This window comes from Pleurodeles waltl, chromosome 8 (genome assembly GCF_031143425.1).
Source record: "Pleurodeles waltl isolate 20211129_DDA chromosome 8, aPleWal1.hap1.20221129, whole genome shotgun sequence".
NCBI lineage: Eukaryota > Metazoa > Chordata > Amphibia > Caudata > Salamandridae > Pleurodeles > Pleurodeles waltl.
In genome coordinates, this window is record NC_090447.1 from 905,611,804 (window position 1) to 905,639,351 (window position 27,548).

Here is a 27,548-nt window from a genome sequence, read left to right on the forward strand (position 1 = left end):
CAATCTCCTTAACCACAACCCATCACATGCAAACACACAGAGAAACATGCACACAAATAATCATACAGGCAGCACACATAAGGCCACAAGCACTCAAACAACAGACAGTTGCACACACAACAACATCCACTGCCTCCCCCTCCTCCTCGTCCTCCTTCCTCACTGTCACATCCGGACTTACACCTGCATGCTCTGCATCAACAGCCAACATCACCATCACCACACCAAGCCGTGCACATACCTTACTTGCAGACACCTCCACAACATCCATCCACACATCCTCTGTGAGACAGAAATGCACGAACTCAGACACCCAACAGCCATCTACCTCCCTTCAACCCAATGCCCATGCACCTACACCCAAAGTCAGCAGACATAAACCTCCAACAACCACTCCCTCAACCTCCACTCCCATCCCTCATCTCGCCACACCGTCCCTAAGAAGCTTTTCCTTGCCCAACTTTACCTCTTCCCTCCCCCTCCCCGCCATCCTGCCTGTAAGAGCAGGGTCACAACGACCCAAACCAGCACCTCAGCCAAACAGTCCACGGGCACAGTGGAGGCCCCTCCTAGTCGTGGAGGCAAGAAAGGAAAGGATCCCACTCCATCACCCAAGAGGGGGAAGGATCCACTTCCAACACCCAAGAGTCGGAGGGATCCCACACCACCACCCAAGAGAAGGAAAGATCCCACTCCACCACCCAACAGTGGGAAGGATCCCACTCCTCCACCCAAGACAGGGAAAGATCCCACTACACCACTTAGAAAAGGGAAGGATCCCACTGCACCACCCAGGAAAGGGAAGGTTCCCACTCCACCAACTAAGAGAGGCAAGGGGCCCCCTCCAACAGCACCAGACAAGGAGTCCTCACCCCCAGCAAATGCTGGCAGGGCACCCCTCCAGCAGCAGTGGGCAAGGAGCCCTCACCTCCAGAAGAGGCTGGCAGGGTATCCCCTCCAACAGCAGTGGGCAAGGAGCCATCACCTCCAGCTTGGACACAGCAGCCCTCACCTCTGGCTGAGACACAGCAGCCCTCACCTCCAGCTGGGACACAGCAGCCCACATCTCCAGCAGAGGGCATGTAGGCCACCCTCCAGGGACTGTTATGCGTGGAGCCCCTTCTAGAACCAGTGGACAACTTCCCCAATTCAGAGACTGTGACCTTGCATTCCCAAGCAAATTGAAATGGGCATGGATCCCCTTCCAGAACTAGTGGGCAAGTCCCCCAACTAAGAGACTGCGACCTTGCACTCCTCAGCAAATTGAAAGGGGCATGGAGTCCCCTCCAGAACCAGTGGGCAAGTCCCCCAACTCAGAGACTGCGACCTTGCAATCCCCAACAAATTGAAATGGGCATGGAGTTCCCTCCAAAACCAGTGGGCAAGTTCCTCACTTCAGCTGATGTGCCCCCCACCCCCACCTCCCCCTGTGGTACTTGGGCATTCCCAACATGATGCCTCTGCACAGTGTAGTGCGGATTACGTCAGGTAATGAGTTGAGCCTTGGACTGTGCCCTGTGGCCTTGCTGGCTTTTTGTACTTTGGACAGGCCATTGGCCCTTCCAGAACAGTGAATCATGTATTTTTTGTCATATGTACAATATGGTGGCTGTTTGCATCCAATTACATTATCAGTTCTGGAATGATGTAGTCTTTGCATTAATATGACATGGGTCATGTGACATTGGATTTCCTCTGCAGCTGGTTGTGTGTATGGTGTGTGTATGGTGTGTGTTGTGCATGTGTGTGTCACTCTCCTTTTCCTCTATCCCTCCCTTGTGTGCTTGGCGGCTGTACTCACCGTTGTCGTCTTCATCGGCGTTGGTGTTCCACGTGGAGCATGGGGTAGAAGAGTATTGGGAAGACTTGAAGATCCGGTTACATGGCGGCATTGATCTTCTCTGTGTTTCTGTTGGTGAGTCTTTCATCTTCTGTGTTATGTTTCAGGCAGGCTTTTGATTGCATTGGTACCACCATCTGCAATTTCTTAATATGGCGGGCGGTACTTTGTCTTCTTGCCTGGCTGTTGATGGTCAGTGGTGTTAACACCCGGTGGTTGGTGTAGTACATTGGCTGTCTATGGTAGTTATCACCGCCATGGTCATAATGTGGCAGTAATTACACCAGCCTGTTGGCCGTATTACCGCCAATTTTACAGTCACCGCCAATGTCATAATGACCACCTATATACAGAATGGTAAAGATAATTAATACACTGGCCTGTGGTGTCAGCCTAGTGCTTATTAACCAGGATTTTATGACCACTGTACCTTTGTCGCTTTAAATCGTAGTCCGCAAATTTTACTACATATCCAGTCAATCTTGCTGCTAAGGGCAAACGTTGCGTCCCAACATGCATGAATAAATTTTTCTTTAAAATGTCATCCTGATCAATTAAGGCAAGCTGACAAAAAAAAAAAAAAAAAGGTAAGTGCAAATTACATGCATGTGCCTTTTTGATACAGTTGCGATTGATCAGGTCTTTCTGCTTTACCCTAAAACTTCTGAATGTATGCAAATTCAACAACAATGACTGTATTCTCAGAAACTTGCTCCTGATTGACTGAGCCAAAGCGGTTGTAAAAAATGAAAGTAGAGCTATGTCCAATGCTGTATGAGAAGATTTTCTTTCACTCAGAGTCAGACCAGTCCGTAAATCTTGAGATAACATAAACCGGTGGCTTGACAGCCAATTTATATGACCCTGGGGACTTCAAAATGTAGAAAGAATCAATATCCTCAAAGATTCCCCCAGGGAAACTACCCAAGTGTTAGAACGCCTAGAAACTCGAGTCTGATGTGATTAATGGAACTAAATTGTGGGAGAAGCAAAATCGAATGGAAGGCTGTGTGTTTTCTAAAATCAGCTACTGTGGAAATTTCCCTGCATAATCAACAAGTTAATGTGCTAAGTACGTGATTATTTTTTTATAGAAAAATCTAATTGTGCTAGACTGATAATGTGAGTTCTTCCCCTGCTTGTGTGTGGGTGCAGCACATTTGTATGTCCAAACTCCACCTCTGCTGAAATTGTAACATCTGCTGTGACTTTGCTTGGAAAGCCAAACTCCTGCAAGGCTGTGAGCATTCTCTGAAGGCTAGGTGGCTGGGCAAGATAGATTTGGGAGCTTATCTTTCAACAAAATGAATGGACTTTGCTGCTTCACTGAAATGTGATGCACAGAGGGTTAATAACTCGGGAGTGAGAAAACACTCCTGCTTTTAACCTCTTATTTATTAAAATCCTGTAGATGTATTTGTATTTTTCCATTGCTCAATCAGATTTTAAAAGTTAGAGCACAGTACTTGTATGGCCCATAGCAGAATGGCAGGCACACAACAACTGTTGTGGTTTAGTCCAGAGCAAACCACAATCACAACTGTTGAAGGCCATTTGACATTCCGTGAAGCTGACGTGGAGACTCGACTTTTTAACTAAAGTAAAAGCCTATATGTAAGGAGGAATTACATTCTTCAAGTTCAGCAAGAAATATAAAGGCAAACTGCATAAAGTCTTCAATTCCAGAAAAGCATCCACTTTATGATGAATTAAGGTGTTTCGTGGTCTTCATTATACTGTTGTTTCTACAAAAATGAAATATTCTCTGTAGCATCAAGAAAGAAGTGTTGGACTATGAGACGGTGGTAATATATAGTTTAATAATAAAACAACTGAGTTAACTGTTAACTACATTGTAATCTAAAACCTTGGCCGGATGGGTATTGCAGTAATTTTACTATCGCTATACTATTTGATGGCTTTGTTATCTTTACAACTGACTGCTAATATAATAAATAGTAAGACAGCCAGCATAATAATAAACTCTGCTTCTTTAATAAAATTAGATAACAGCGTTTACGTGGCACACTATTTAATATTGTTTGGGTTTTATATTGGACTTATAATTTATGATCCTAGTAAATAAACGGGATTACTATATAAGAACTAAAAATTATGATGTACTTATTTGAATTTTAATGATTTCACAGAACCTAGTTAGTAACTAAGAAGTAGATGCGTGTTTTTTTACTTGAACAGTTTGATTATGTTTTGCAGCAATTGGTATTTCTGTCAAGAATCGAAATATATCCTAGTAGGGAGGCTGTGAACAAAAAAAAAAATAACAATGAATGTTTTAACTATTAGGTACAGATGCAAATCAATGAACCTTTAGACACGTTCTAAAAAGAAAAAATAAACTGTTCTAGAACTTGCATGCAAATATTGAACATTTAAAATGTTTTACACATGCAGTGTAAACAGATGATGTAACTTTGTTTTCACTATTAAAAGGGAAATCTATATATTTCTATCAAACCAATGACGCTGTGGCAGGTGCCTTTAGGACTACAGGGCATTGCGCTGTGTTCTACTTTTAGTGATATCTCTAGACTAGGCCATGTCTTCTATAATAATGAAACAATTTTTCAAAAAGATGCAAATTGATGTCATAAGGAACAGGGGACCTCAGGATAAGCTTTACCCACCTGCAAGCTTCTTAATATGATATAGTGGGCCTTTTGAAGCACTCTGTATGTGAGGGGTAACCCTTCCTATGCATCACGAATCAGTTGTTAAGATAGATCTGTGGAAGTTGGTGAGCTAGTAAATGTGTGAGGCAAGCAGGCCAGGGCTCAGATGTATCCTTGTAAGGTTACATCAACGAGCTCAATTCGCTTGGTGTTGATGATGTAACTTGACTAATTCTTACACAGCTCAAACAGGTTGGTCAAAAAAATTCTCAGAAAGTCTGCCTCGTTAGTAGTCATGAGGTAAGTTTCTTTCCTTGAAACATGGTAAACCCCTGTTCATGAAGATGGTAGAGGCCTACAACGGGCAGTAGAACTCCATATTGATCCACACACTGCTGTTATTCTAATGTATGCCATATAAGGGACAGTGTTTGCATTGCAAAACATAATCTAATTGCAAAAGGGAGATTGGGGAGTTACAGAGCTCAGAGCAATGTGGAAGCCGCACCAAATAGACACTTTCAACTGTGAAAATGATTACATACTGACAAGAGTCGTCTTTAGGCCTTTAAGACTGTGCAGAGGTGAAGGAATTGCAATTAGGGGCCAGCACAAGTAAAATCTTCACCCTAGAAGATTGTTGAATTCTGCAAGCTCACACAACAGGGTTGTTTCACAGTGGACATTTCTTGCAAATGACTCCCCGGTCCATTGGGTTGCTAGATAACAGCTCAAAGTGCTTGCATTCCTGGTATTAAAGTAGATGTAAATAGAGACCAAAGTGGATGAGTAGCGACACAGTTGCTCGTACCCTGGAAAGAGTCATAGAACTGAACCTCTGTCGCCTTCGCTGGTGGAGAAGGGATAATGAGAAGGGAATGTCTTGCGGCCTGGGGATAGACCATGAACATCGATTCACTTAAATGCCAGTGGTAGTTGAAGTGACATCACATAATCTTTGACCTAGATTACATCATAGGAAGAGACATCATATGACTTATGAAATTGATTTCTTTCCAGGAAGGCATGTCAAATGACCCTACATCACACTCACACTCGGTTACAACCCATTAACATTCTTATTCACTCACTTGCATTCACCTTTAACCTTACTGATATTCACTAATACATACTGACGTTCTGGCCCAGGTTTACTAACACTTTCGGCTGTGTTTGCATCACGTTTGTGATGCAAAGCCAGTGCAAAGTTTTATGGTGCAGCACAAATCAATATTTGCACTGGACAGTATTCGAAAGTAAGGAAAATATAATTTAGACGCTACTTTGCTTTATTTTGTATTAAGGGGACAATCCATGGGTAGTGCATGGTAGATCCCATGCAACCACCAATAGGTTGTAATGCAAATCCCTATCCACAAACATTGGTAGAGAGGAATTTACACCAAATTATTATGATACCTCAAAGCAGACACAACAAGTAAATATGTTTTCATTTCTCATTTTTAACAACTTTGAATATGTGCTGCATTGTACAGCACCGTTAAGAAGTGTAAAATGTCCTAAAGCATAGTTTTTGAAAGGAAGTGACCCATTCCAGTCCAAAACAAATGCCTCAGAAATTGCAAACACATTTGCACTATGGTACCCGAATGTGTGCTTTGGCGCATGGCTGCCAAAAGTGCACCAGTGCACAGTGAGAGAAAACATAACCTATATTTTAGTAGATATGATGCATTTTGCCTCCCTTTGATATAAGACAGTGTGGTATTTTTGGTGCAATGTTTCCTTCCGTCAAAGAATAGTAAATCTGGCCTTCAATCTCACAGTTTCACTCACTTCCTGTCACTAACTCTAACTCACTTTCACTCGCAATCACATTCTTACACATACGGACACATGCTCACACGTGCACATGCTCTCTCTCTCCCACAAAAGCACACGCTCATACCCGAGCACGCACACAACACACATTTGAAAACATGTTTACATACCACAGCTGCCAGCAAAGGTCCTGTTCAAGCTGCGCTCCATTTTTTTAAATTACACTAGCAGTGACTAATAAGGTATTATTCTCTGTTAGTATAATGAAAATAAATCAGAAAATAAGGAATGCAGGCTTCCCCACTGTTCTTGGCATACATTTTTCCACCTCTGAGGCCAGGGGTCGCAAAGTTGGTGTTGGGGTCTCAAAGGGTAAGCCAGTGGTAGTAGATGCGACCGCTGGTGGCCCCTCAATGACGTCCATAGGATGGAGCAGAAGATGTGCTGCATAAGAAAGATCGGAAAGGGAACTGCACTCACTGGCCACAGCTTCCCTCTGCCCTGCATGGACCATCAAGCCTGCAGAATAGTTTTCCTGCTGCTCTGAAGTATCACTAATGCAGAAGTTTTCAAAATAAAAAAAAATGCTAGCTTGACACTTTTCAAAGCTTGAAAATATATTTTTTAAACCTGTAAAGTTAGAGCCACTCATCTTAACATGTTTGCACATCACTAGTCACTATCCATTTATATATTTGCTTGACAATGGCAAGGGATGGTTATCATCTGGTTTGCTGTTATGAACATGCAGATTCGAATAAACGTTCACCGGCAACTGGGTGATGTGACTTTCAGCCAGATGCAGCAAGCATTTTGCATGGTGCAAACAGAGATTTTCGCTGTTTGTGCCATGCAAAACGTACATCACGATGCTCATTCCCAACCTGGTTACCGACTCACAAAGTGGGAATGCGACTCACAAATAGGAAGGGCTATTCCCTTTCCTATTTACGATTCGCATCGCAATGTAGAATTGCTTTGTGGCCGCAAACGCAGTCGCAAAGCAATTCGCAGTTAGCACCCATTTCAAATGGGTGCTAACTCATTCGTAAAAGGGAAGGGGTGCCCAGGGGACCCGTTCCCCTTTGTGAATGGCTCTGAAAAAATGAAAGAAAAACTTTTCATTTCTTCATGTGTATTGCAACTCGTTTTCTTTTAAGGAAAACGAGTTGCAACACAAAAAAAAAATGCTTTATTAAAAAGCAGTCACAGACATGTAGTCTGCTGTCTCCAGCAGGCCACCATCCCTGTGAGTGCTGCGAATCGGAAGGGGGTCACAAATTGCGACCCACCTTATTAATATTAATGAGGTGGGTCTTTGCGACCCCCTTCCGATTTGCAGATGGTGTCAGGGACACCATCCTGCATCTGGTTTTGCAAATTGCAAATTGCGAGTCGATCAGACTCGCAATTTACAATTCGCAAAGTCGGACTTACCTACATCTGGCCCCTTGTCTATGTAGCTCCTGCAGTCCAATAATAATAAGTCAGTAGGTTATGCGTTTCTTATGGAATTTCAATCAATCATTAAAAACATTGCTTATTTTTCGTTCAGTATGTTTCAAATATCTCGTCCATGTTCGATTTTGAATTATTTTCCCTTGTGTGACGTAGTGTTTTCCAAAATCTCTGTGTTCGGGACATGGTTTAGCCGGCCATTTCCAAAAACGTTGTCAAATATAACCCGCTCAACTCCTGGTGGAGCACAAAACTGTGACATGTCAAAAGCAAGTAATGAACCATGTTTGCCAACTGATGTTTACACAGATTAAGGAAAGCTAAACTAATGTTCCAAGAGCAACCACGTTTTTATAATTACTTTGAAATTACCTCTTTCACTTAATGATTTCTCCCTTGCTGAATGCAAATTCTCCATAATGACCTACTGTCTTAGAAGTCACTCATTGGGCCTCATTTACAAGGCAGGTGGTGCAGGGTGGTGCAGCAAGGCCTGCGCCACGAAAAAATGGCAGAAGATGCAGCACAGTTCTGTCCTCTCCCCCTGCTCTGGGGCACAAATTGCACCATTTTGCAAGGTTGCCTACATTGTGGAGATGATTGTTTTTGTGCAGGAAGGAACATCTCGCAGCACAAAAACAATCACAAGAGGTGTTTTCCACTTTCTATATGTGTTGCAGAATACAGCTCACATAAGAAGAGGAAAAAACAGGGAGAAATAAAGATATTTGGTGTAAGAATTTAACACATTCCCAGACTTGGAAATTTGGGAATGTGTCATATTCATTCAGGTTTGATGGGTGTTGTTTGGCAACACCCCAAGCAACACCCATAGAACGCACCTTTCACACAGTGGCATGGGTGAAAGAGGTCCATATTTACAAACCCATGAAAAGCCACACAAAATTGTCAGTGCTGTGTCACTTCTAAGACACAGGGATGCACGGCATTTAAAAGAATATTGCACATTCCTGTTTCTCCCTGCACCGGTGCTAAATTAGCTGCAGAGGGCCAACACAGCCACCCTAGCATCATGGTGCAAGGATGGGTGCGTTGTGGAGGAGATTGTTTTTGTGTCGTTGGGGGGGGAGATTGTTTTTGTGCAGGAAGGGACACCATCCTGCAGAAAAACAATCTTTAATGGCAATCTGCTCCATCTATGTGTGCTGCAGAATGAAAATTACTCTATGTTAAGAAAAATTAGAAATTCACTGAAAAAAACAAAGGTTACAAGGGACGTTATAGTTAGGTTACGAATAAAACAAAGCCCTTTCATGGTTAGGTTGATGCATAAATTACACAAAAAAAGAATAGAGAATTCTCGGTAGTCTCCAAGTTTAGGTGGAGAGCAGCTCCAGGAAGGAGCATCCTGCAACACTAGCAACACTCTAGATTTGCTCACCGCAAGTGTCTGTTTATTTAAGAATGTTTTAAAGCATTGGATTAGCACAATGCTATCCAGGCCAAGCTAGACAGGAACAAAGTATTTTGCTATTTGTACAGTAAAATCTTTAAGCACAGAATTCGCACAGTGCCATCCTCACCGAACTGTGAATTGATAATAGCCTTTCACTATTCCAGGCACAATATAGCTTTGGACTGATAAAATACCATCCAAGCCTACCTGAAATTAGTAAAAACAACCCCGATGTGTTTTGCTATCATTATAGCTTTTCAGAGAGGTTTAATGTCGTCCAGACACCAGGGAGTACCCAGTATAAGTCAAAACAAAACCTTGTCAGGTTAAGAGTGATGCATAGATTATGCAAAAAAGAATAGAGAATTCTGGTTAGTTCCCAAGTTTAGGTGGAGAGCAGCTCCAGTAAGGAGCACCCTGCAACACCAGCAACACTACTTGGTGCTGTGCCAAACCTATGCCTAAATGTTTTCTGTACAAATGGCAAAATACTTTATCCTTGTCTAGCTCGGCATGAATAGCACTGTGCTTATCCTATGCTTAAAAACTTTCCTGGATATACGGACATTTGAGGTGAGAAAATCTAGAGTGTCGCTGGTGTTGCAGGGTTCTCCTTACAGGAGCTGATCAGTTATTAATGGGCCTGCATCACTAATAGTGCCACCCACTTGAGTAGCTCTTTAAACATGTTTCAGGCTTGCCATAGCAGAGCCTGTACGTGCAGTTTTTATCTGCTCTTTCCACCTGATAAAGTAAACCTTTTGAAAGGCCTAAACCACTCTTTTTAATACATATAGGTCACCCCTAGGTTAGGCCCTAGTCAGCTCCAAGGGCAGGGTGTAGTGTATTTGTAATGTTGCACAAGTACTTTTAAGTTTGTTCATGTCCTAGTAGTGAAAAACTCTTAAATTCATTCTTCACCATTGCAAGGCATTTCTCTCCCTTAGGCTAACATTGGGATTACCTTTTTACATACAGTGTAATTCACAAACTAGAAGAGATAGACTTTGGGGGTTGGTGACTCCGGAATCCCAATTTAAAATTTTTATGGTGAAGTCAGATTTAAAATTGTAATTCTGAAAATACCACTTTTAGAAAGTTGGCCTTTTCTTCCTGTAGTCATTTGGTGCCTACTGACTGTCTCTGATCACATATTTGGGGTAGGGAACTGCTGAGCTTTGTGTGTTCCCCCTAGACAGACACACTCATAGGGTGCTTAGGTGTCTTAATGGGCCATCTGTGTCCTGAAGAGCCGTCATGGGTAGGATGGGTGGGAGGAGCTGGAGAGAGCCTCACTTACACCTGCATAGGCTGTGTCCTATCCACACTAAAAGGGTTGCATACTCCCTGGAGTGAGTCTAGAGCCAGGGCAGGACGATTTGGACATTGATGTACTTCAAATGCCTGTCTTTCAAGTCTCCCCTAATCAATCACACCATTTGGTATAAGAAGTAGACCTCTGACACCACCAACTCAGTACTCTTCTGGACATGTGGATGCTCAGCCAGTAAGAAGGACTGCTGTGCTGCTGAAGGCCTGCCACTCTGCTGGACTGCTGTTTGCTGGACTCCTCTTTTCCTGTGCTGACCCTTGCCTGCTGCCCTCTTGCCTGGGATTGAGAAGGACCGGACCTGAATCTCTCTAACCCAGGACTCAGAGGCACTCAAATGTCTAGCTGGCTGGCCTCCGGATGTGACGTTTCAGGGAAATAATAGACTTCCAACCAACCAGCACCTGCACTGTTCCATCTGTGTGTCTGTCGTATCAAGTGGTCTGTCCTCAGTCCTACACCCTTGGAAGTGGGCTTAAGGTGCTTGCTGCAGTGAAACCAAAGCATACCCTGTTGCGTGAGGAAAATCAAAGCAGTACTGTTGGTGCATGAATAAAACAATGCATCATCTCTACTGCATGTGTCAGAACCAGCACAAACAGAATCATATTGCCGCTGTACCTCTTATCTCAAAAAAAGCCCATCGCCTTCAGAACTGACACTGCAGCATTTTTCTTGGTGCAAGATCCTTACATCCCATTGATAGCAGCCTCAATTACATCACCAAAACTACACATCACATCCGCTGTACTCATTGGAACAATTGCATCGCCTCGACTGCGCAATGCATCCTCGATGTTATTGCATAGAGAACTCACACCGCAGCATCATCACGTCTCGGAACCAACGCATTGTGCTGTTACATGAGGAAATGTGACACATCCCTTCTACTGCATAGTTCGGAACTGTCACATCACTTTGCAACTCAGATTTAAAGTACTTTGGTTTAGCAGGTCCATCTTGGTCCCTGTAGCCAGCATGCACTTCATTGTGGTCGGATAGAACTTTTGTCTTTGTCGTGGTCAAGCGCAACCAGATATTCCCAGTTGGCGCTTTTTCGTTCTAAACACTATTTTACAGTTTTTCTTTAGAAATTCAGAACTCAAGTTCTAATTATTGAATTTTTATAACTGTGGTCTTGTTTTATTTATTAAATTAGGTTTTTGTTTTCAAACAGGGCATGGGGTCCTTCTTGGGTGTTTTTTTTACAGTTTTACTGTTTGAAGTGTTGCACAAATACTTAATAGGTTGCCTTCCAGTTACGCCTTACTCCTCTGTGCCAGGTACCAGAGGATGAGCACAGGTTAATTTGGGGTTTGTTTGTTCCTTATCCTGAAAAGAATTGTGGTTGCTCTTTGACCAAGATCAAGTTGGGTCCCTTGTCTAGATGAACGCCTTGACCTCAGATGGGCAAAAGGGAAACATGCTGATTTATTTATTCGAGGGGGACCACTACTCGTGGGCCTTTTTTAATATGACCAACAGGAATACTTTATAAAGTATTGCTCTCTATTTCGTGACTTCACTTAACCTCATTCAAATAGAAATGCACAAAGGCAATTCACAAATTCATAGACAAGTGTTAGAGACCTACAATCCTTCACACAGTGTATAACTCTTTATTTCTCCATGCTTCACACAACAGCTACCACTGGGGAGCCCACTTTGGTCTACCATCAACTCACCCATGATCAAGCATGCCACCTAGCTGGCTGTGGGCTCAGCATCCTTTTTATTCAATAAATTTAAACATTAGCTGCTATTTGAGCAGCATTTTAACTTATGAATGGCCATTTATCAAATTGTAATCCAGCTGTTCTCTTTTGTTATAAACCTGCTGTACTAGTGTGTTTTTTAAAATAAATAATCTTTGGTAAGTGGGAAGTTCCTCTAGGTGTGGCTCTCACAAGCCATTTTTTAGTGAGCCTTTTAAAAAAAATAAGGCACTGATTTCGCCACCCACTTAAGTAGCAGTTTAAACATGTCTCAGGACTGTCATTGCAGCCTCTGTGTGTGCAGGTGTATACTGCCATTTTGATCTGGCAAACAAAACCTTTTGCCAGGCCCAAACCTGATATATATAAAAGTCACCCCTACAGTAGGTCCTTGACAGCTCAGAGGGCAGGGTGTAATGTATTTCAAATGTAGAACATTTACGTTTACGTTTCACATGTCCTAGTAATAAAAAACACTTAAATTCATTTTTCACTACTGGAAGACCTCCATCTCCAATAGGATAATATTGGATTTACCTTCTTACATTTACTAGGCTGTCATTTTCAAATGGGAACAGGTAACCAATTCACGTTTGGTGTCTTTGGAATTTGTATGAAAAATCTTAACTGATGGTGAAGTCACATTTTAAATTACAATTGTAAAAATGCGTTGGCGCAGTTGTGCGTCAAAAAGTATAAATATGGCCCTCAGTGTCTAGAAGCCAGGCTGTCTAGAGGTAGCTGTAGGCAGAGCAGGCAAGGCTGAACTAGGAGACATGCAAAGCTCTTGCAATGCCACAGTAGTCACACAGTACTCACACACATGAAAGACAATACTCAGTGTTACCTAAAATAAAGGCACTTTATTTTAGTGATACAAGGCCAAATATACTTTGGAGACTATACTTCTTTTGGAGGTAAGTAAAATACACAATATATACACTAGTAACCAAAAACAGGTACGTAAACAGTGAGAAAATAGTGAAAATTACCTTAGGTTGAAATGGGCCTAGGAGGAACACAAACTATGGACTAAAATAGTGGAATGCGAAATTTGGTTTCCCACCTAGACAAGTGTAGTGTGTACATGGGCGCTGGGAGTGCAAGAAAACACCAAAGGTAAGTAAAATACAACAACCCAGAGCCCAGGAAAGCAGGAGTACAATAGAGCAAGTTTTCTAAAACACACTAGAAGTTGTGGTAAAATACAGTGCCAGAAGCAGAAGAGACTGCAATACACCAAAGATGGATTCCTGGACCTGAAGACCTGTGGAAGAAGGGGTCCAAGTCCAAGAAGCACTGAAGAGTCCAGGGAAAACAGGAGCCCCTGCTAAATCGGATGAAGTTGCAAAAGGAGAACCACCAGTGAGAAGACAAGGTAAGTATTACACCAAAGAAGATAGATGCAGGTTCATGGTTGGTGCAGAAGATGCCCACACCGGACGGATGAAGGCAGTTTGGATTGCGTCACTCAATTCTGCCGACAGGCCTTGGTAAATGTAAAAAATGGCGCTACCTGAGGCCAGAAAGGACCAGGTCGACTTTACCCAGGAAGGGGAGACAGACCGGGCTTTCAGCAACTCAAAGAGCCCTCGGAAGACCAGGCAGGGCGCAGAGGAGTCCCACAGCACAGGGACAAAGGAGATGCAAATGGTGGTAACCACATCACTACACAAAGGGATCCCATGCCGCTGGGGAAAAACTCAGGAAGTTGAGCGTTGCTGGATAAAGTGCTGGGGATCTGGGCTAGGATGTGTACAAATGAATGGAATTCTTGGAAAAGCACACAGAAGCCCTAGGAGCTACAAAACATGTGGTGCACAGGGGTACTGTCTGGCACAGGAAGACAAGACCTTACCTCCACCAAATTTGCACAGCTAGACCTTTTTGGCAGTCAGGGTCACGTTAGTCTACCACCTGTGTTCCAGGATCCACGTTTGTTGTCAGGAGTGGGTGCCCAGAGTACCGGTCATCGCTGTAGAGAAGTCCCTGCTGAAGCAGGGATGTGACTCCATCACTCCACAGGAGATTTCTTCAATTTTTCTGGTGCAGGATGAAAGCAGACAGTCCTCAGAGTGTGCACAATCTGGAAACTGTTGCAGTTGCTGGCAGGAGCTAAAGTTACAAGGTCGCAGAAGTTGTCTTTGCTTCATTGTTGCAGTTTTGTAAAGTTCTTGGACAAATCAGCAGTTGATCCGTTGGTAGAAAATGAAGTAAAGAATGCAGAGGATTCCTGCTGGAGTCTTGCAATCTGAATTTGAGGAAACACCCACATGAGAGATCCTAAATAGCCTTCAGAGGACAATTTGTCACCTAACTAGGTATGGACGTATCAAGAGGGGGTCTCTGACGTCACCTGCTGGCATCTGTGCCCTCCAAAGAATTTGCAAAGTCTCTGGGGGGATACCCCTCCCATGCCTGTAACACCTATTTCCAAAGGGAGAGGGTGAAACACCACTCTCCCAAAGGAAATGCATTGTTCTGCCTTTCTGGGATTGAGCTCCTCAAGCCCCAGGAGGGACAAAGTCTTTCTGTGAGGTGTCAGCAGCTGGGGCTGCAGTGAACACCTTAGAAGGCTGGTATGGCAGTACTGGGGGTCCTTGGTGGAGCCCCCAGGGTGCATGGAATTGTATGGGGGAACAATTCCCAGTTGTTAGACACCTTACATGGCCATATTCGGAGTTACCATTGTGAAGCTACATATATGTATTGGCCTATATGTAGTGCACACTAATAATGGCATCCCAGCACTCATGAGGTACGGGAAAATGGGCTTGGATGACGTGGGGGCACCTCTGCTAATGCAGGAGTGTCCTCACACAGGTACTGTTAGAAATGGGTCTTTGGTTGGCAGTCAGGTTACCCCCTGTCCAAGCAAGGACCCTCACTCTAGTCAGGGTAAGAGAGAATCCCCCTCAGCAAACCCCTGCTTACCCCCCTGGTAGCTTGGCACGAGCAGGCAGGCTTAACTTGAGAGTGCTGGGTGTAAAGTATTTGTACCAACACACACAGTAACTTAATGAAAACACTACAAAATGACACAACACAAGTTAAGAAAAATAGAAAATATTTATCTAAACAAAACAAGACCAAAACAACAAAAATCCACAATACACAAGTCAAGTTATCAATTAAAAACCAAAAAGAGTCTTCAAATAGTTTTAAACATAACGCTAATGCTGACAGCATTAAAATGTACCTGGGTGCGTCAAAATAACCCTGCACGGACGAGTGTGCGTCAAAAAGGGCTTGCGAGGTTTCAATGTCACTCACAAGCAAGACTTTGCGTTGTTTCTCCTTCAGTAGAGACGGAGTGCGTTGTTTCTTCTCTCCGCAGGAGAGCGATGCGTTGATTCGCACTGCACTCTCGGGTCCGGGCAGGCCTTTTGTAGTTTTTGCACCATCAGCGATGTTTGCATCAGAAATCCTGCTGCACGATGATCCAAAAACCACGCACCACGGATTGCGATACCAGCCTCTGTCAGCGATGCTGTGCGTTGTTTCTCCAGCCACAGGCACCGATCTTCCGGTCGCATTGCAGACGAGCATCGATTTTCAGCTGCAAATCCAGAGGCACGTCGATTTTTCAGCTTCAGATCGGAGTTGCGTCGATCTTTTCCCAGCATGACGGTTGGTGCGTGGATTTCCCACTCTTGGGCTGCCAACTTCTCCTTTCAGGGTCCCAGGAACTGGAAGGGCACCACTTGGCAGAGTAGGATTCTCAGCAGAGTCTCCAGGTGTTGGTCGAGAGAAGTCTTTGCTGTCCCTGAGACTTCAAACAACAGTAGGCAAGCTGTAAATCAAGCCCTTGGAGATCTTCACAAGAAAGAAGGCAACACAACGTCCTGTTGTTGTCCTCTGGCACAGGCAGAAGCAGCAACTGCAGGATAGCTCTACAAAGCACAATCACAGGCAGGTCAGCCCTTCTTCCTCAGCTATTTAGCTCTTCTCCAGGCAGAGGTTCCTCTTGGTTTCCAGAAGTGTTCTGAGGTCTGTGGTTTTGGGTGCCCTTTTAATACCCATTTTGCTCTTTGAAGTAGGCTTACTTCAAAGCAAAGTCTCTCTTGTTTGTGAAATTCTGCCAGGCCCAAGACACACACCAGGGGGTTGGAGACTGAATTGTGTGAGGGGAGGCACAGCCCTTTCAGGTGTGAGTGACCACTCCTCCCCTCCCTCCTAGCACAGATGGCTCATCAGGATATGCTGGCTACACCCCAGCTCCCCTTGTGTCACTGTTTAGTGAGAGGTGCAACCAGCCCAATTGTCAAACTAACCCAGACAGGGAATCCGCAAACAGGCAGAGTCACAGAGATGGTTTAAGCAAAAAAATGCTCACTTTCTAAAAGTTGCATTTTCAAACACACACAAATCTTAAAATCAACTTTACTAAAAGATGTATTTTTAAATTGTGTGCTCAAAAACCCCAAACTCCACATGTCTATCCACTCCCAAAGGGAATCTACACTTTAAATCATATTTAAAGGTAGCCCCCATGTTAACCTATGAGAGGGACAGGGCTTGCAACAGTGAAAAACAAAGTTAGCAGTATTTCACTGTCAGGACATGTAACACACATTACTATATGTCCCATCTTAACCATACACGGCAGCCTGCCCTTGGGGCTACCTAGGGCCTACCTTAGGGGTGTCTTACATGTAAGAAAAGGGAAGGTTTAGGCTTGGCAAGTGGGTACACTTGCTAAGTCGAATTGGCATTTTAAAACTGCACACATAGACACTGCAGTGGAAGGTCTGAGACATTATTACAGGGCTACTTATGTGGGTCGCACAACTGTGCTGCAGGCCCACTAGTAGCATTTGATTTACAGGTCCTGAGCACCTTTTGTGCACTTTACTAGGGACTTACTAGTAAATGAAATATGCCAACCATGGATAAGCCAAATACATACACATTTGTATAGGAGCACTTGCACTTTAGCACTGGTTAACAGTGATAAAGTGGCCAGAGTGACAAAAACAGCAAAAACAGAGTCCAGCACACATCAACAACCTGGGAAACCGAGGCAAAAAGTTAAGGGAGACCACGCCAAGGATGAAAAGTCTAACAGCACTGGAGTTCTGGTTAGCAGGACTTCAGTGACACAGTTAAACATACTAACAAAACAATAAAACATACTGACACCAACTCTTCAGTATACTTCTGGCCCTGTGGATACTAAGCCAAAAAGAAGGACTGCTGTGCTGTTGAGAGGAATGCCACTCTGGTAGAATGCTGTTCTGAAAGAACTGTTGGCTTGATGTGATGAACTGTTGCCTGCTGCCGTCTTACTCTGAACCCAGAACTCCAGGATGACTCCAAGGGATAGTTGGCTGGCCTCTTGATCTTAAGCCTCAAGGACACAATAGGCTTCCAACAAACCTGCACCTGGACTCTGCCATCAGTGAGCCTACCCTGCCAAGTGGTACCACCCCACTCTATCCACTCTTGAAAATGGACCTATGGTACACTATCAGCCCCAGTAGATTCAGAGGAACTTATTCATTCCCTCGGCTGCATGTGAGACTTCAATCAAAGCTGATGCATTTTCATGGCTGCATGGCCTGGACCCATCGTAAAGACTGTCATCACCTCTGAGGCTCACAACCTCCTTGGAGCCACCACTGTGTGACACATCCTCAGTCAGCCTAGGCCCTAGCATCTCCTGTTGACATCAGCCTTGACAATAACCCCAGATTCTGCATTACAGCCTTGCAGCTCCTCGGAACCAACACATTGTTCCAAATGCTTGACGTATTCTTGTACCTGAAATTCAAGTCACGAGCATTCATCAATGGGATCCTCAAAGATAATGAAGGACCCCTCAGTGCAGTCTCGCCACACCTCAGAACTGCTGCATTGCTTTGGCTGCATGACACATCTTAAACGCAGATCCCCTCACGGTTTTGCAAACCAGGATTTGAAGTACTTTGTTCAGCAGGCCTATCTGGTTCTTTGTAGCTGGCCCACACTCCATCGTGGCCAGCCTGAACTTGTGACTTTGTCCCAGTCTGGCCTAACCACGTAGCTACAACTGGTGCTTTGTGCTTTTTGCCGCAATATTAGCTAAAATCTTTAAAACTGCTTATCTCATTTTCTATTGATTGGATTTTTGTCTTTTTGTTCTTGCTTTATAAAAAATAACTCTATTTTATTAATCTTGTGTGGGATCCTTGTTGTGTGGTGGTTTTATTTTAGTACTGTTTGATTTGTTGCAGATATACTTTACACACTTCCTCTAAGTTAAGCCTGACTTCTCTGTGCCAAACTACCAGAGGAGGTAGCACAGGTTAATTCAGGGTTGGCTCGTGCCTCAACCTGTCAAGGACTGTGTTTTCTACTTGACTACGGCTCACACCACAATCAGCCAACAACCCATTTCCTACACTGTTTTAAGAGCTGTAGAAATATATCTCCTTGCTTTCCATAGAAGGTATGAACAGTTTATGCTTACATTCCATTTTAGATAACTATTTATGTTTTTTAGCTTATTTACTTAACTTACTGATTTTAATAGGAATTTTGGGCCAGATGTATCAAAGCTTTTTGCATTCGCAAACAGTGCGAATGCCTGTTTGCAAATGCAAAAAGCCCTTTCAGAATGTATCAAAGGCATTCTGAATGCAATTTTAAGGAATCGCTAAAATAGCGATTCCTTAAAATTGCGAACCTGTGTAGAGAGTCGCAAATTGCGACTCTCTAAACAAGAAATCACAAATAAGGAATCCTTATTTGTGATTTCTAAAGCACATGTATGAAGCAATTCCTTAATGCGAATTGGGCATTAAGGAATTGCTATTACCACCAAGTTGAACTGGGTGGTAACGATGTGCAAATTTTTAAAATGCATTTAAAATGCATTTTTAGAATTTACATGTAAAGGATACATGCCCTTTTGGCATGTGTACACCTTACCTGTTGTTAAAAATTGTTTTGGGGTGCAGCAGCAGGGGCCTTAGGCCCCCAGCACCCTGGACTTTGTATTTCCTAAAATTGCGAATTCCAGTTAGGAATTTGCAATTTGGGACATGCAAAATATTCGCAAAGATGGGCCGACAGGCCCATAGGTGCGAATGGGGGCCGGTATCGCAATTTGCGATCCGGTAATAGCATTTGCGATTTTTAAGGAATCGCTATTACCGAATCGCAAATATGATACATTGCATTTTGCGAATCAGAAATAGCGATTTCTTAAAAATCCCTATTTCCGATTCGCAAAAGGCTTTTTTCTTACATCTGGCCCTTTATTTTGATTGTGAATGATGATAGCACTAATGGTACTGCTTGCATTTAACATTATGAAATGATTCTAATAAATAAATTGCTATAATAGTTTTGAATTAGTTTTACTTTAAATCCTCCCTATATGTGCCACGTCTTGTTTTGTTGTTATTTTCATGTAACCATTGACTTTATATCATGCATATTTTCCATTACACAACAACAGCAATTAAACAAAGTATTGTACAGCTGTACGCAATCTTGTACACACTTCTCAACTTGGAATTTTCATAAAATTAAAGAAAAAAGAGAAATGTTGGTAATTGTTAAAATGTAAATGCGATACAACCGTTTATGATTTGAACATGAAATTATTCTAGTTTCAGCTCTGAATGGCAAATACAAAGAGGATGTGGGTTTATAAAATACAATAGTGCTTCTCAGCATAGGCATACTTTGCTCACTATTGTATTGCAATGAAAGTATTGGTCTCTATTTTACATGCATTCTAGGGGTGAACAATGCATGCAGCATACAATACAGTTGTAGGAAAGTGGGTAATCAGTAGGGGCATTCACCATCAGCTATGAATAAATACCAGAAACAGTAATAGGCCCAGTCAAGTCTCAGCAAATTAATCCTTGCTCAACTCTTCATTGCTCAGCAAACAAGCATTCCGCCTTAACCCACAAGGCAGGTATGTGCAAAGCATTTAATACCACCAAAACAGTAAATGAGTAAAAAGACACAATACAATAAAATTCCAAAACCAGTTTATAAAAATAGAGACCATTTTTATCATGAAAACAATAACAAAATGAAAAAAACTCTAATGTAGGGAACCAGTGATATGAATTTTTAAAGATTAAATAAAAACATTGTGCATGCTAGCACTGTTAGAAATGGGGTCTTTAGTTGGCAATCAGTTTACACCTTATCTAAGTAAGGACCCTCACTCTAGTCAGGGTAAGGGAGTCACACATCTAAGATAACCCCTGCTCACCTCCTTGATAGCTTGGTACAAACAGCCAGGCTTATCTAAGAGGCAATGTGTAAAGTATTTATACACACACACACACAATAACACAGTGAAAACACCACAAAGATCCTCAACACCAGTTTAGACAAATTGCCAATATTTATCTCAGTAAAACAAGCCCAAAACAACAAACATCCAACATACACAAGAAAAGGTATCATTTTTTAAATATTTGAAAGTCTTAATCCTCAAAAATCAGTGATTGTATCCTTACAACTCACAATACCTTGGATACGTCACATTAAATATGATGCGAGCTGCAAAGGAGGTGATATGTCAGAAAAGTAAGCAATACATCAATTATTTTCCTGATGGACAGGCGATGTGTGCATTCTTTTCCCACCCAGCGGGCACTGTGTCAATTTGTTTTCCACTCGGCAGGTAATGTGTGGATACCTTTCCCACCAGACTAGCGATTCATTGTTTCCTGTTTGCTGAATAAAAATGATGCCCAGTTATGCATGGGAAACCCAGACACACTGCAACGATGGATCCACGCTAAAACAGATGATGCATCAATTTTGCTGCAACAAGACAGGTGCTGCGTTGAGTTTTCAGCCATGGTGCAGGCACTACATTGATTTTTCTGCTGCAACAGCCAAGGTGCATGGATTTTCACTCAGGTTACCAGCTTCCACTTCTATGGACCCAGCGGCTGGATTTTGCACTACTTAGCAAATCAGGACTCTCAGCAGAAGAGCCCAGGCATTAGCAGATGGAGTCTTTGATGTCCCTGATGCTTCACAATAGCAGGCAAGCTCATTTCAAGCCCTTGGAGAACCTTGAAAAGCAGGATGTAGAAAGCCAAGTCCAGTTCTTACACTCCCAGGACAGAAACAGCAAGCAGCAGGCCAGCCCAGAAAAGCAACAGGCACAGTGGCAGTTCCTCCAACAATATCCAGCTCTTCTTCCTGACAGAATGCCCAGAAGTGCTCTGAAGTTTTGGGGTCAGCAGTCCAATACTTATACTCATTTCTGCCTTTGAAGTAGGCAAACTTCAAAGGAAAATCTTGCAGTACACAATACCCTGCCTCTCCCTGTCCAGGCCTCAGACATACTCCAGGGGGATGGAGACTGTTTTTTGTAAGGACAGGCACAGCTCCATTCAGGTGCAAGTGTCAGCTCATCCCTTCACTCTAGCATAGGAAGAGCCACCAGGATATGCAGAACACACCACAGCTCCCTGTTTGTGACTGTCTAGAGTGAATTCACAAACATCCCACCTGTAAGTCTGGCCCACACCTTTAGTCCACAGCCACGCAGAGGCACAGAATGGTTAAGCAAGAACATGTAAATGCTCACTTTCTAAAAGTGGCACATTCAAACTTAGGGGCATATTTACACTCTGTTTGCACTGAATTAGTGTCATTTTTTTTAACTCTAATTCGGTGCAAAACTAACTCCATATTTATACTTTGGTGCTAGACCCCTCTAGCACCAAATTTATGGAGTTAAAGTTATTTTTGAAAGTGGAGACCTACTTTGCCTTAATGAGATGCAAGGTAGGCGTTCCCGTGCAAAAAATTACTCTATGGCCTTAACACCATATTTAGGGGCATATTTATACTCTGCGGCATATTTATACTCTGCACCGAATTAGTGTCATTTTTTTTAACTCTAATTCGGTGCAAAACTAACTCCATATTTATACTTTGGTGCTAGACCCATCTAGCACCAAAGCCCTAATTTAAACATTTTATGACGCAAAAGTGGCACAAACTTACAAAATATTGGCCCTTATTTATACTTTTTGCTGCAAAACTGCACTAACTCAGTTTTGCACCAAAAAGTTTAGCACCGGCTTGTACCATTTCTGTGCACCAGCCGGGCACCATATTTATGGAATGGTGCAAGCCGGTGCAAAGGGTAGGCTAGAGTTTAAAAAAATGACTTTAGTCGGGTGGGGCTGGCAGTATAGAAGAAGAGGGTTTAGCACCAAAAAATGGCTTTAGGCAGGTTAGAGTAAAAAAAATGACTCTAACCAGATTAGCGTCATTTTATGGTGCTAAACCTACCATGCCACATGACTCCGGCCTTAGAAAAGGCAGGAGTTATGCCCACCACCCCAGTGGCCAGCACAGATGGCAGGGGTCCCCTGGGCATGGCCATTGCACCCTGTGCCATATATGGGGGCCCATTTCAGGCCCCGCTATGGCACTTTCAAAAATAAAATGCACTAACCTGTACTTACTTGGGATGGGGTTCCCCATCCTCGCAGTCCCTCTAGTGTGGGTGGGGGTGCCCCTAGGGCCTAGGGAGGGCACTTCTGGGCTTATTCCATGGTGTTCCACCATGGAAATAGGGCCACAGGTCCCCTAACACCTGCCCTGACCCAGGTCTTAACAAATGGGGCAAAGCAAGCTTTGCCCCATTTTTGACCCCTCCTCCCTCCCTTGCACCATTTGTACATGGGAGTATAAATATGGTGTTAAGGCCATCAAGTCATTTTTTTGCACGGGAACGCCTACCTTGCATCTCATTAAGGCAAGGTAGGTTTCCACTTCCAAAAAATTTAGACGGGTCTAGCACCAAAGTATAAATATGGAGTTAGTTTTACACTGAATTAGAGTTAAAAAAAATGACGCTAATTCAGTGCAAACAGAGTATAAGTATGCACTTTAGCGTCAAAAAATGATGCTAATCTGGTCAGAATCATTCATTTTTACTCAAAACTGCCTAACGTCATTTTTTTTTAAGCTAGCCTACCCTTTGCACCGGCTTGCACCATTCCATAAATATGGTGCCCAGCTGGAGCTAAAAAATGGTGCAAGCCGGTGCAAAACTTTTTGGGGCAAAACTGCCTTAGTGCAGTTTTGCACCAAAAAGTATAAATAAGGCCCTAAATAACAAAAGATGCATTTCTAGACTGTGAGTACAGAGACCCCAAACTCCAAATCTCTTTCTACTCTCTTGGGAAACTGCACTTAAAAGATATTTTGAGGCAATCCCAATGTTACCCTATGAGAGAGATAGGCCTTGCAATAGAGAAAACCAAATTTAGCAGTATTTAAGTATTAGGACATGTGAAGCATGCCAGTATACGTCCTACCTATTAAGTACACTGCACCCTTCCCATGAGGCTGCCTTTGGCCTACCTTAGGGGTGACCTACATGTAGTAAAAGGAAAGGTTTGGGCCTGGCAACTGGGTGCACTTGTTAGGTTGAATTGGCAGAGAACACTGCAGTGGCAGGTATGAGACATGTTTACAGGGCTACTCATGGGGTGGTACAATCAGTCTTGCATCCCTACTAGTAACAATTGATTTACAGGCCCTGGGTACTTCTAATGCACTTTACTAGGGACTCACTAGTAAATCAAATATGGCAATCATGTGGAAAACCAATCACCAACCCTATTTAGACACAGAACACTTGTACGTTAGCACTGGTCAGCAGTGGTAAAGTACCCACAGTCCTAAAGCCAGCAAAAACAAAATTTAGCACAGGATCATAACAGGAGGTCAGAAGCAAAAAGTACAAGGGAAACCACGTCAAGATCTGAAAGGTCTTACACATGCCTCCCAGCTGAAAGTGGGTTGAAATACCCAGCCGCTTGGGAGTTCTCTTCACTAAGGCAGAAGAACCTGGACAGACCATCAGTAATGGTGTATTCTGTTCCAGGGCGGTCTTCCACCATAAAGTCCATTCCTCATAGAGAGATGGACCACCTCAACAGATTAGGATTCTCACCTCTCATCTGAGGGGGCTGTGGTCTGTCTGATCCTTGAACTGAGTCCCAAACAAGTAGGGTCTTAGCTTCCTCAGTGCTCAGATCACAACAAAAACCTCCTCCTCTACTGTGGTCCACCCCTATTCCTGGGAAAGTAGACTCCTACTATTGAAGGCTACAGGTTGATCTAGGCCCTCTTCATTTAGCTGTGAGAGGATGGCTCCCACACCATGCTCTGAAGCATCTGTTTGCACTACAAATTTCCTGGGAAAAGTCAGGAGCCTTCAGCACGGGTGCAGTGCTCATGGTCTCCTTCAGAGTGTCAAAAACAATCTGGCATGCCTCTGTCCAGATCACCTGATGGGGCTGCTTCTTGAAAGTCAGCTCTGTCAAGGGGGAAACAATGGTACCATACCTCTTGATTAATCTCCTGTAATAGCCAGTAAGGCGTAAAAAGGTTTTCACCTCTGTCTAGGTCTTGGAGGGTGCCCAAGCCTCAATAGTTTCAATCCTTGCCTTCAGGGGTACCACCTGGCCACGCCCTGCCTGGTGTCCCAAGTATACCACAGACCCCTTCCCTATCAGGCACTTACTGGCCTTGATAGTGAGGCCTGCACTCTCCAGGGCCCTCAAAATCTTATGGAGGTGGTACAAATGGTCCTACCAACTAGAGCTGAAGACTGCAATGTCATCCAAGTAGGCAGCACTGAAATCCTCCAACCAAGCCAGGACCTGGTTGACCAGCGTCTTTGAAGGTGTCAGGGTTGTTCTTCAACCCAAAGGGCATAACCTGGAACTGGTAGTGACCCTCTGATGCTGAGAATGCTGACCTCTCATTGCCCCCCTCAGTTGAGGCAATCTGCCAGTACCTAGACATCAGGTCAAATGTGATGGAAACTTGGCAGCTCCCAACCGGTCAATGAACTCATCAGCTGGGGGGGATGTGTATCAATCTTAGTGACAGCATTGAGCCCCCAGGATTCAACACAGAATCTCAGCTCAGCTGTGACACCAGGTGGAGCAGCCTTGGGGACCAGAACCACAGAACTGGACTAAGGACTGTTGGAATGCTCAACCACCTCTAACCCCAGCATCTTAGATGCTTCCTCCTTGATGCTGTTTCTCACTCTGTCTCTCACCCTCTAAGACTTGTGCTTGACAGATAGGCAACCCCAGCGTCACTATCATGGGTAAACCAATGGGTGACCCCAGAGGTGAATGAGAACAGTGAGGAAAACTGCTCCAAGAATTAGTGACAGTCCTTCTACTATTCTAGGCTCAGGGTAGGGGGGAGGTTCATGCCCTCTACTTCCCCATCCTGCTCTTTGGAAGATAGGAGGTTGAGGAGAGGTTCACTCTCCTCTTCTACCCCATCATCTGTGACCAAGACCACGGCCAACTCGGACCTCTAAAAATATGGTTTGAGGCAGTTCACATGTAGAACCCTCAAAGGGTTTCCAGTTGTCTGCATGTCTACCAGGTAGGTTACAATACTGTTGCTTCACCTCGAATGGCTCAGACCAATGGTCTTGGAGAGCAAGGTGCCCTATTGGGGCAATCACCTACACCTTTTGACCAGGCTGAAACTCAACCAGAGTGGTATTCTGGTCATTCCATCATTTCATGTCTTCCCAGCTAGCTTCCAGATTCTCCTGAGCGAGTTTCCGGGAGCGGGCTGTCTGTTTTCTGAAGGCCAGCATGTAACTGAATACATCCTGGGGTGGCTTCTTGGGAGCTTGCTTTCAGCCTTCCTTCAAAAAACTGAGAGACCATCTCACAGGAGACCCCTACAGAAGATCAAAAGGGCTTAAGCCAACCCCCTTCTATGGTATCTCCCTGTAGGCAAACAACAAACATGGCAACAAGATGTCCCACTTACACCTCATGGGTTCTGAGACACCAAAATCAGAGTATAGTTAAAACTCTCAACCAACCTAGTACCTTGGGGATGATAAGGCATGGTGAACTTGTAGGTAACCCCACATGCCTTCCACATAGCCTTTATGTACGGCAGCATGAAATTGGCACCCTGGTCAGATACCACCTCCTTGCGGAAGCCCACATGGCTAGAGATCCCCATGAGTGCCCTGGTCATAGAGGGAGCAGTCACACTCCTCAGAGGGATATCCTCCGGGTACCGGGTGGCATGGTCCACCAAAACCAGGATAAACCTGTTGCCCATGGCTGTCTTTTGATCCAGAGGCCCCACAAGGTCTATGTTCACCCACTCAAAAGGGGTTCTCAGGACAGGAAAGGGATGAAGAGGAGCCCTTCACCTCTTTCCAGATTTGCCACTTACCTGGCAGGTCTGACAGGTCCTGCAGAATAGATCTGAGGCCTTCCTCACTTGGGGACAAAACAAGTGGGTGACAAGCCTGTCAAAGGTATTTTCCTGCCCCAAATGACCTACCCCTGGCACATTATGAGCCAGACCCAGTAGGAAGTCTCTGAAACAATGGGGTACCACCAGCATACAGTCTGACCCAGGCTCAGCAACCTTATGCTCAGTATACAGAAAATCATTCTCCCAGTAAATCAGGTGAGGTCTAAAGGTGTCACCGGCTGCCTGGGCCTCAGCCTGTTTCTGAAGGCCCTCAATGGTGGGGCATGCTTTCTGCGCTGCATAGAAGTCCTCCCTTGTGGGACCTTCTTCCGTCTGCCAATGGTTCAGCTCAGACAGGTCCCCTAGTTTGACCATTTCTTCCCGTTTTGGTTCTGGGATTCAGCCTCCTCCCTGTCCATGGACATCTTAGGAGCGGATTTCCCACGCCTCTCATCCCTCCTTCTCCTGGCAGACACCTGGGCCTCTGTTTAATGCTCCAGGTCTTTCTGATCATCCTCTCTGGTGGCCATTGACCATGTGGTCATGCACCCCCACTCTGGCAAACCTAACATTTTCAAGTGTGACCAAAGCTCTACTTCCTTCCAGACCTTATGTTCCAGGTCTTTTTCTAGCAGACAGTCAACAGGCATGGATGGACTCACAGCTACCTTCAAGGAACCTCAGACCCCCCCATTCAAAGGGAACCTTAGCCACCAAGCATTGACATTTACTGTTGTCTACTGCTGTAACCTGATGGGCCACATTAGGGATTACCCGCACTTGAGACACCAGATGACAGCGGAATGTTGCCATATTGGCTCCTGTGTCTCTCAGAGCCTCCACCCACCTTCCATTGATTGCCACCCACTGCCTATACTTTTCAGTAATGTCAGGCATGAGGGTTCTCTGGACCACCTCACCTTCTCCGAGGGAGACTAGGGTTAACTCAACTGACTCACCAACACTAACTGGGGCCAAATGCTCCCCAAGCGCTTCACTGGCTACCCTAACTTACTTCCCACCACTGGGGGGGCGAAGTCCGGCTGTGACACTTGGGATTCCCCCTGAAATGCTCTTCCTGATCACAGGTGAAACACTTTAGGGGTCCATTCCCTGCAGGCTT